The sequence below is a fragment of the Equus caballus genome, chromosome 14 (genome assembly GCF_041296265.1).
Source record: "Equus caballus isolate H_3958 breed thoroughbred chromosome 14, TB-T2T, whole genome shotgun sequence".
Lineage (NCBI taxonomy): Eukaryota > Metazoa > Chordata > Mammalia > Perissodactyla > Equidae > Equus > Equus caballus.
In genome coordinates, this window is record NC_091697.1 from 73,220,249 (window position 1) to 73,229,330 (window position 9,082).

The window sequence follows — 9,082 nt, forward strand, 5'->3', positions numbered from 1 at the left end:
TTACCCCCTAACCCCTGGTCTTGCCTTTTCCAGAATATCATATAGTTGAAGTCTTACAGTGTGTAGCCTTTTCAGATTGGCTCCCCTCACTTAGTAATACACATTTAAGGTTCCTCCATGTCTTTTCATGGCTTTATGCTCATGTTTATTTATCCATTCACCTGCTCAAGGACATCTTGGTTGCTTTCAAGTTTGGGCAATTATGAGTAAAGCTGCTATAAACATCTGTTTATAGGTTTTTGTGTGAACATAAGTTTTCAACTCATTTGAGTAAATACCAAGGCGTTGGACTGACGGATTGTTTCATCCATTTATAAGTCTCATTTTCTCCCATGGCAGATAGCTAGCATATGTTCAGGACCTACTAAGTGTCAGAATTTTCAATAGATTTTGTCATTTCATCCTCATTACTACCTTGTAAAGTTTTTTTTTTTTAATACATGAAGAAACTGATACTTAGAAAAGTTAAGCAATTTGCCCAAGGAGACATTTGAGCAAATTGAAAGTTTAAACAGAGAAGCTTCTAGTCCCAATGTTCTTTTAATTTCTCTGAAATAAACTAGAGCTGGAAGGGATCTTACAGAGGGATGCTCTGAGCAGGCACACTTCTGACATTTGTGAGGCGCCAGGGCAAGAATACAAATGAAGGCCCACACATACCAATTGTCTAAATATTTAAAAGCAATAAATCAAACTAACAAACTGTATGTCAAAAGTTCTGTCCTCCTACCTTGACAAGACCACCTTCACAACAACCTCAAAGGCCAAATTTGAATCTGGAGTTCTCCAACTGCTCAGTATTCAATGCTAGAATCTGGCAGCCTGGGAGAGACTGCCACAGCACCTACCACCCCCTACTCTCCCCTTCCCTTAGTCCTACACTGCAAGGGGCCTTGCATGGATGCATGTAGATTCACCAAGTCACATGTACAAATTCCAGCCACACTGCCTGCCAAAGCTGTCCACTGGCCGCCCTTCAGACCTAGAACTACATGATGGAGTGTGTTCCTCTGTTGGGAGGATGGACCCAGGGAAGAGGTCTACACTGGGCCTGGTGGTGGGATTATGGCCCTTTGGGCAGGAATTTGAGAGTCCGAGGGGTCCAGAGCATGACTAGCAAGTATAGAATTTAGGCTCCAGGTAGGCAGATTTCCTTGACCCCATGGTCTCCCCACCCCACTGGAGGTGGGGGAAGAGAGGGTGTGGCCAAGGAAATCCAGAGTTGGGCACATGACAAGGCCCGCCTTACCCAGGTCTAAGGATGGAACTGGATCCAGGTGCCCCAGTTCATAAATGAGAAAAGGGAAGTCAGAGAGGTGATGAATTTCTCCAAGTCACGTGGCTAGTTAGTAGCTATACAGGGATGTCCTGATTCCCAGCACTTTTCATAGGCTGGCCTTGTGAGACTGGGTTATTGTATATGTGTATTTATAAAAACTCATCCCGGGAATTGCATCACAATCTTTTTCACCAAAGAGCTAAAAATCCTGCCAAAGTGTATCATTTCTACTCCTAGTCACAAGTAGGTGCTCTTGAATGAACAAACAACCATTCAGGTGACATTATAAAGCAATCAATACCTCAGGAGATTTCTAAAAGCTAATTAGAAACTTTTGGGGGCATCAATCACAGAGCAGTTCCCAAATAATTTCCAAATTACTTCCCACAGAGGTCAGTTTATTGATGTACTTGTATGAGCCAACTGGTTCATCAAGAAACCACAATTAGAGCTGTGATCAACACAAACTTGGTTGAAACAACTGGCAGATGTTTTCAATGATTTGCATATAAATTAGTCACCAGCTTTAGAAATCCAGCTTATTAAGGGTTGACATCATTTCATGCATTTTCCCTTCTATTGGAATGTGCCTAAGGAAGCCTTCTGTTTATTAAAAGGTCCTAAGTGTCTTCTAGTATTTAGATTTTTTATTCTGCGTTAATTCCTCATATTATTTGCTCACACATTTATAAATATCCCTATGGAAACCTGAACATTTAACTAGCACTTTGTTTCTTATGATCTATGTTTGAATGTGCTATCTACTCTGGTTCTTCCAAATGCTCTGTGAGATAACTTGCGCACAGATGCTATCACTCCAATATTTTTCAGATGGGGACACTGAGGCTCTATGAGGTGGCTTGCAGAGCTGCTGGGGGCAGAGCTGGAGTTTGACTCCAAATCCCACAGGTTTCCTGTTATGCCATACTGCTTCTTACTAGCACAGGGTCCTCAGCCTCTCTTAAACCCCACAGTGGCTTTGCTTTCAGCCAGTCTGGTGAATGCCTTCTGAACCAGCTGGATGCAGAGACTTAGGTTGTACTGGGAGAACTCCCCGTTCCAGCCCTCCATCTGGAACATACTCTTTCATAATTACAAAACACAAACAGACTCTTGAATATTTTTAAAAATCAGAAGTCATTTAATAACAGAATAAAACACATAATGTGTACTAATAATATTTACTTTTAATTAAAATAATGAGTATTTATTATTGTGCATTGTATCCCTTACTATGTAATCAATGAATCAAATTTTTATCCATTTCTTTCTCTTTGCTCTTTTTTTAAACTTAGACCAAAACTCCCTCTGAACTTATCCATGCCTGATGTGAGGCCAGCTCTTTTCAGCACTAATCTAATCAACACTGCAACAAAAAGAGAGGCAAGAAGCAGAGGGACAGGTGAGAAGAAGGCTAACTCTGTTGGGATATTGTTGATCACCTTTTCATCATTTCAGTTATTCACTACTTCTCCCCTTGAAACCCATCAAGTTGTTAATATCACGAGGATACCAGCACACTGTAAATATAGTAAAGAGAGAAAGGGACACAATTTAAAGTGAGCCTATGTTGAAAGTGTGGTTTCTCTTCTCATAGGGAACATTTTCTGATGTATATTTAGGAAAATACTATGTTAACAGATTTAATCATCTGTATCAAGGGTCAGCAAATATTTTTCAGTATAGGGCCAGATAGTAAATATTTTAGGCCTTATAGGCCACGCAGTCTGTCATAACTACTCAACTCTGTTGTTGTAGTGCTAAAGCAGGCATAGACAGTGCATAATCAAATGAGCATGGCTGTGTTCCAATAAAACTTTATTTACAGGCCTCTTTGCCAACTATATAAAAGGATGCTGTTCTGATGGTGGAATTTTGGGTCCTGTATCCCTATTAGTTACCATTACTGTCCTAAACACAAACCCTTATGACCTCACACATACCTTCCTGTGTTGCCCTCTTTGTCAACCTCCTCAAGCCATGCCCTCCTCTCTTTTCTCTTAACAGTCGCTGTGTCAGTTATCCTAGCCACAATAATGCCACACAACAAACAAAAAACTTTAGTGGCACCCAGTACAAAGTTCATTGCTCCTAAATCTGGGGTCAGATGGAGGCTGGCCAGGTGAATCTCCAGATCTTGGCTCTGCTCACTTTCTTGCCTGGGGCTGTGCTCGCTGAGGTGGCTTGGCTCCAGTGGACTAGCTACGCTAGACACAGGCAAAAGTATGGAGGAGAGCAGAAACCTGCAAGGCTTCTTGAAGCCTGGGCTCAAACTGGCACACTTTCCCTTCTGCCTCTTTCCCATTGGATGAGTCCAGATTCAAGAGGTGAGTAAATAGACCCCATCTTTCTAGTGAGAGTGACTATAATTTCACATGGCAAAGAGTGTGGATACAGGGAGGGGTGAAGAGTTGGGCTATTACTGTAATCATCCACCACAGTCACCAACTCCAGGAGAGTCTACCTTCTGCCTCTCTATGCCATCTCCCTCTATTCCTGTTGCTTCTTCTAAGGTCCAGCTCTTAGTGCTTGAAATAGACATATACTATTCTCCTCATTCACATTCTCCGCACTATGAAGCCACTGAGCATTTCTTCCTTGTGGTTGAGCTTTGGTTGTATCAATCCCACAATTAAAAAGATTTGGTGACTACCACCAAATTCCCTTGGATTGATTTTCTAGAAGCTCTATCTTTTAGCTCTATTTCACCTTTCCAGCTTTGTATCACCCTTTTCTGGAATATCCTGTAGCCAAAGCTAACTGCTCTTCACTCTACTCATTCCTTAATTTTTTTTCATCTTAAGTCTTTGTTCAAGGTCTATTTCTTTTCATGATGCTCTTTTAGGTCATCTCTGTTTGTAGAAATTGTATTCCTCCTTCAAGAAGTGGCTCAGATGACTCTTCCTTTCAGAAAGTGGCTCAGGTTCTCCCCCACCAGCTGGCTCTCTCCCCTGAAAGTCATGATTCTTCCCTTCTACTTTTCCTCAGTGTTTGGCACATTTTACCCTGAGTTATAGGGCATTTATTTGGATGATGACTCAGCATTTCCAACAAATTTCAGTTCCTTCAAGATGAACTGTGGCTGTTTGATGTCTACATGTCCCTGGCTCAGTACCTGTCACTGAGTAGGCACTCAAGAGAGGTCTGCTGAAAGAATTAATGTTTGAATGAATGTGACTAAGAAAGAGGGTGCCTCAGGCTCCAAGGCAGTATTTTGATGTTCCAGAATTGCTGCTTCCATTTTTTTCAGGTTCCTATGGAAAAGGAACAAATCTCCTTCCATTTCTTTCCATTATAAAGGGCTGAAGTTAGCAAATAGCTGAAGCAAGCCTGTCCTTCACCTGATGTTGAAAGAGCTCTTTCTTTTCTTTTTCAATCAAAGCTCTTATTTTTGTTGCCTGGTTAATGTCTTCTTTTTCTAAAAGGGCCCCTGGCACTGAATGAGGAGGCTATGACTCCTAGTGGCTGCCTGTACTGTGATGGATGATTTCATCCCCCCCCCCCCCCCCCCCCCCAGCTGGTGATGCAGAACAATGGTTGGAATTAGCACAAACCTTCTCCTTTCACCCTTACTCCCATGCCCCTATGGACCTCTGAATGTCAGATGATGCTCTTCATGGATTCTTCTCCCTACCCACCCGTGGCTAGCAGACAGTCTTACTCTGTCCTGACTCTTCCTATCCAACAGATAGATGTGGACCGCAACTCTATGGGCCTTTAGATTCAGTTTAGTTTTGCTCCTTGGAAAAATTTTCTGAATAAATTCAGTGAAATCCAGGGAATAGGCCAGTTTTATTAGGTTATTCTCCTTGTCCTTGACTCCTGCATTGTCTGCTTTCATTGTTCTGTGCATCATCTCCCTCTGTGTGGGAGAGCATGCCAGCCCAGTGCTCTTCAGCATCATTCTCCCATTTGTTCCATTTGTTAAATAGCTGTAGATTACATGTACTTACAGCTGGTTGGTCTTTGGCCCATTTTTATTTCTTCTCTAGTTTGAACCATTGGGCTAATGTTTATTTTATGGTTAATTTGTCTTTTCATTGAAAATGTGAATGCTTTCCAAGACTGCTATCTCTAATTTGAGCTTGTGGCCTATTTTGCCACTTATTTTTTCAAGAGTTATTTAACTGAAATCAGCTGGAATTTATGACCATGATTTTCTATTTAGTCTTCTCATTTCCTGCTTTGCAAGAAAGATAAGACCAGAGAGGTGGTTATTTCTGTGCCATGTAAACTTCTGAAATTACATTATTGTTTTGAATTTCTTTTGTGTGCTTAACTGGAAGAGGCTTTTATAGATTAGTTCTCCATATCTTTTTTCCCAGAGGCATATTTTCTAAAGGTAAACTAGTGTTTGTCAGCCAATGAATAGATTTCAAACGGCCACTAGGGATGGGGGCCCAGAATTACAGGTAAAGATTAAATTTGCTTCCTGGTTAATGTCTTTTATGTTCTTGAGTGGATAGACCTGTAAGAAGATAAGACATTTATTTTCTTTAACACTCTCTCTCCTTCTCTCTTCCTTAAAATTATGAGGCAGTGTACTGTAGAGTTAGCAGCGTGGGTGCTGGGGTCAGAGTCCCTCAGTTCAAATCCCAGAGTCACCATTTACTAAGTGTAGGACCTTGGGAAATATAGCTAAACCCGTGACTCAGTTTTCTCAGCTCTAAAATAGGGTGTGTGAATCAAAGTATAGTGTAGTATATGAATATATGAAATATATGAATATATGAAAGTAAAGTAAATAGGTATGTGAATCAAGGGTGGTAAGATCCAAGAAGTATAGTTCACAACATAGTAAAGTAATGCTAATGCTGTTGTTCCTATTACTGCTCATACTGTTCTCATCCTTGCTTCCATTTTGCCCAAATTTTCACATGAGCAAAAATTACAGCTAGAATCCTAGTCACGTCACAAGATAGGTAAATGAAAGATAGAGTAGAAATGCTATTGATAAAACTAGGTAGAATTCTTCCCACATAAAATTAGCAGTATACTTGGATAGCATTGTAGAGCAGTTGTACAGTTTTTTCATTGTGCTTACAATTTTACTCACAAAATAATGAGCAGGGGTGTAGTAGATTACTATCTTCACAAAGCAAACAACCATTGAGTGCTAGGAAATACTCTTCATGAACACAGCCTTCTTTTATTCTCCAGGACAATCAAAAGCATGATATGTTTAAACTGAAGGATCTTTATAATTTTCCTGCATAATTCACTAAGCAATGCCAAATTTACTGTTTTCAACCTTAAATTATAAAGCAAAAATTCAACATATATATATTTTTTTTTGCAGGGGAAGATTTCCCTAAGCTAATATCTGTTGCCCATCTTCCTCCTTTCTTCTTCCTTCCCTGCCCCCCTCCCCCACCACAAAGCCCCAGTACATAGTTGTGTATAGTTTTAAGTTCTTCTGCTGCTTCTATGTGAGCTGCCACCACAGCATGGCTACTGACAGACAACTGGTGTGGTTCTGCACCCAGGAACCGAAGCTGGGCTGCTGAGGTGGAGTGTGCAAAACTTGAACTGCTAGGCCATCAGGGCTGGCTTAAAAGTTCAATATTTTTATGACTAGAAATTTTATAAATGTTCCTATGAATAGTTATTATTTTTAAGTCTCATTAATAGTTCTTTGAAAATATGATTTTTTATGACCATATAATCTCTTTTATGGAAGAAGCATAATTTTTTCTATAGTTGGCCAATGCCCCAACATAGTCTCTTTCCTCAGTCTCAAGGCTGTCTCCTGAAACAAGACGTTACCATCAGTCAGTGTTTACTAAGCAATTAGGACAAGTCACTGTTCTAGGTGGAGTGAAGGAAGCAGGTCCTCATCCTTGGTTCTCTAGAGTGTCCTGGAAAAAGGGAGAGAGCATGTTGTTCAATCTTGTTATGGTCAGAAAGAAAATGACTTTTTCTAATAATTCTGAGAGAAAGAGAGAATAATGAGACATAGAAAGGAGTAGAGAAAAAGCCCTTCATGTCAGGGTCTTGGTCTTCCAGGAGAAGTAAAGTGGGTAGATGGACTACTTTGATAGAGAATGTACAAATCTTTGTGAGACAAACTCCGTTTCTTATTAAATTATAAATTTTTAATGGAGTCCTACATTAGAATCTATTACTGAGACAGGCCTCCCCTGACTTCTATGCTTTTTAAAATTGATCAAGTGGAAAAACCATCTGATTTGGTTTTTATCTCTAGAGAAGAGTGGATTTTCCAAAAATAACCATTGGTTGCGTGATGGCATTTTTCACTGGCAAGCAGCTGAAATGGGTTTTTAACCTACTGTCTTCTCCATTTTTGGTTAAGAACTTAGAAAAAACACAAATGTAAGCACAACTTGGGAAGTATTAGAAGGTTTAGGGGCTTCAGGTTTCAAGTATTGAGTATGGAAGTTGAGTATATTTTCTTTAAGGGATTGTATCTATAATAACATGCTGCCTCTTTCTTTTAGATTCTCTGAAACATTTGTCTGGTGTCCCAGCAGTTACCACTCTCCTCTTCACAGCATTTGGAAAAGCCTACATTATTTTCAGATTCTCTTCTCTGAGAATTCTCAGCTCTTTCTTTATCAATATGGTCATCTGTAACCTGCAGTACTACAGTAAATCTAAAAAAGGAAAACAAAAAAGTGCTTATTGGACTCTCAATGGCCTACCTTTGAAAATAGCCCCAAGTAAGGGGAAAACTCTGTGGAGCTGAAAGGAAAATACCCATGCATCACCTGACTTCCCCTTTTTCCACAGTAGGTGGGCCATGCTACTTTCTCCATCCTTGCTGCCCATTCAGCTTGGTCACATGACAAAGCTCTCTCCAATGGAATGAGAGCAGAGGTGATGTGAGCCACTTCTAGGCCTGGTCCATGAAACCACCTGTGACTTTTGCTAGGATAGACTTCCTCTAACTGAATAAAAATCTATATCCCTATTATTGCTGTTTGCTGATCTTGGTTAATTTTTCTGAAATAAGATAAGCCTACCCCTTCTTCCTCACCCCTCTTTAGGGCCCTTTCTAACTCTAAATATCTATGATTTCATAACTGAGTTCAGAATGCCCATTCAAAATGACTCAGTGATTAGAATTAAGGGCATCCGGGTTGATATTTATGGATATTTGATTATATATCTGCGAAAGGCAGGTGAGTGCAGGGGTTAAGAGTTCAGGCTTTGGGGTCACACTCCCCAGGGAGAATTCTTCCAGTATCAGTTTCTGGATGTGTGACATTGGGCAAATTTTTTTAACCTTTCGAATCTCAGTTTCCATATTAGTGAAATGGGGACAATAAGAATACCTCGTAAGGTTATTGTGAAGATTAAATGAATTAATACATGCAAAAGGCTTGAGAGAGTATCCTCAATAAATGTACTCAATAAATGTTGGCTATCACTATTTTTTTTATTTTAGTGAGGAAGATTGGCTCTGAGCTAACAACTGTTGCCAATCTTCCTCTTTTTTTCCTTTTCTCCCCAAAGCCCCAGTACATAGTCGTATATCCTAGTTGTAGGTCATTCTAGTTCTTCCATGTGGGCTGCTGCCATAGCATGGCTTGATGAGCTGTGCATAGGTCCATGCCCAGGATCCGAACAATTGAACCCCAGGCCACCGAAGCAGAATGTGCAAACTTAACCATTTGGCCACTGGGCCGGCTCTCTAGCGATCACTATTAATTCTTGTAAATAAAACAGGCCAATGAAGGAAGAAATCAACTATTAAATCTGAGCACTGCCCTACGTACCTAAATTCAGCTTACTATATGTGATGATCAATGACCTCTCCCGACACGTACCTTTTCTGTCTGG

At 40.3% G+C, this 9,082-nt stretch overlaps 1 long non-coding RNA gene across 1 annotated transcript; it reads left to right on the forward strand.

Annotated features, from left to right (window-relative positions):
* The first annotated feature begins 3,228 nt into the window (after positions 1-3,228).
* On the forward strand, positions 3,229-7,914 carry LOC138917493 (uncharacterized). Its single transcript, XR_011425601.1, has 2 exons — positions 3,229-3,606; positions 7,738-7,914. It is a non-coding gene; the product is annotated as an uncharacterized lncRNA (long non-coding RNA).
* Positions 7,915-9,082: the final 1,168 nt, after the last annotated feature.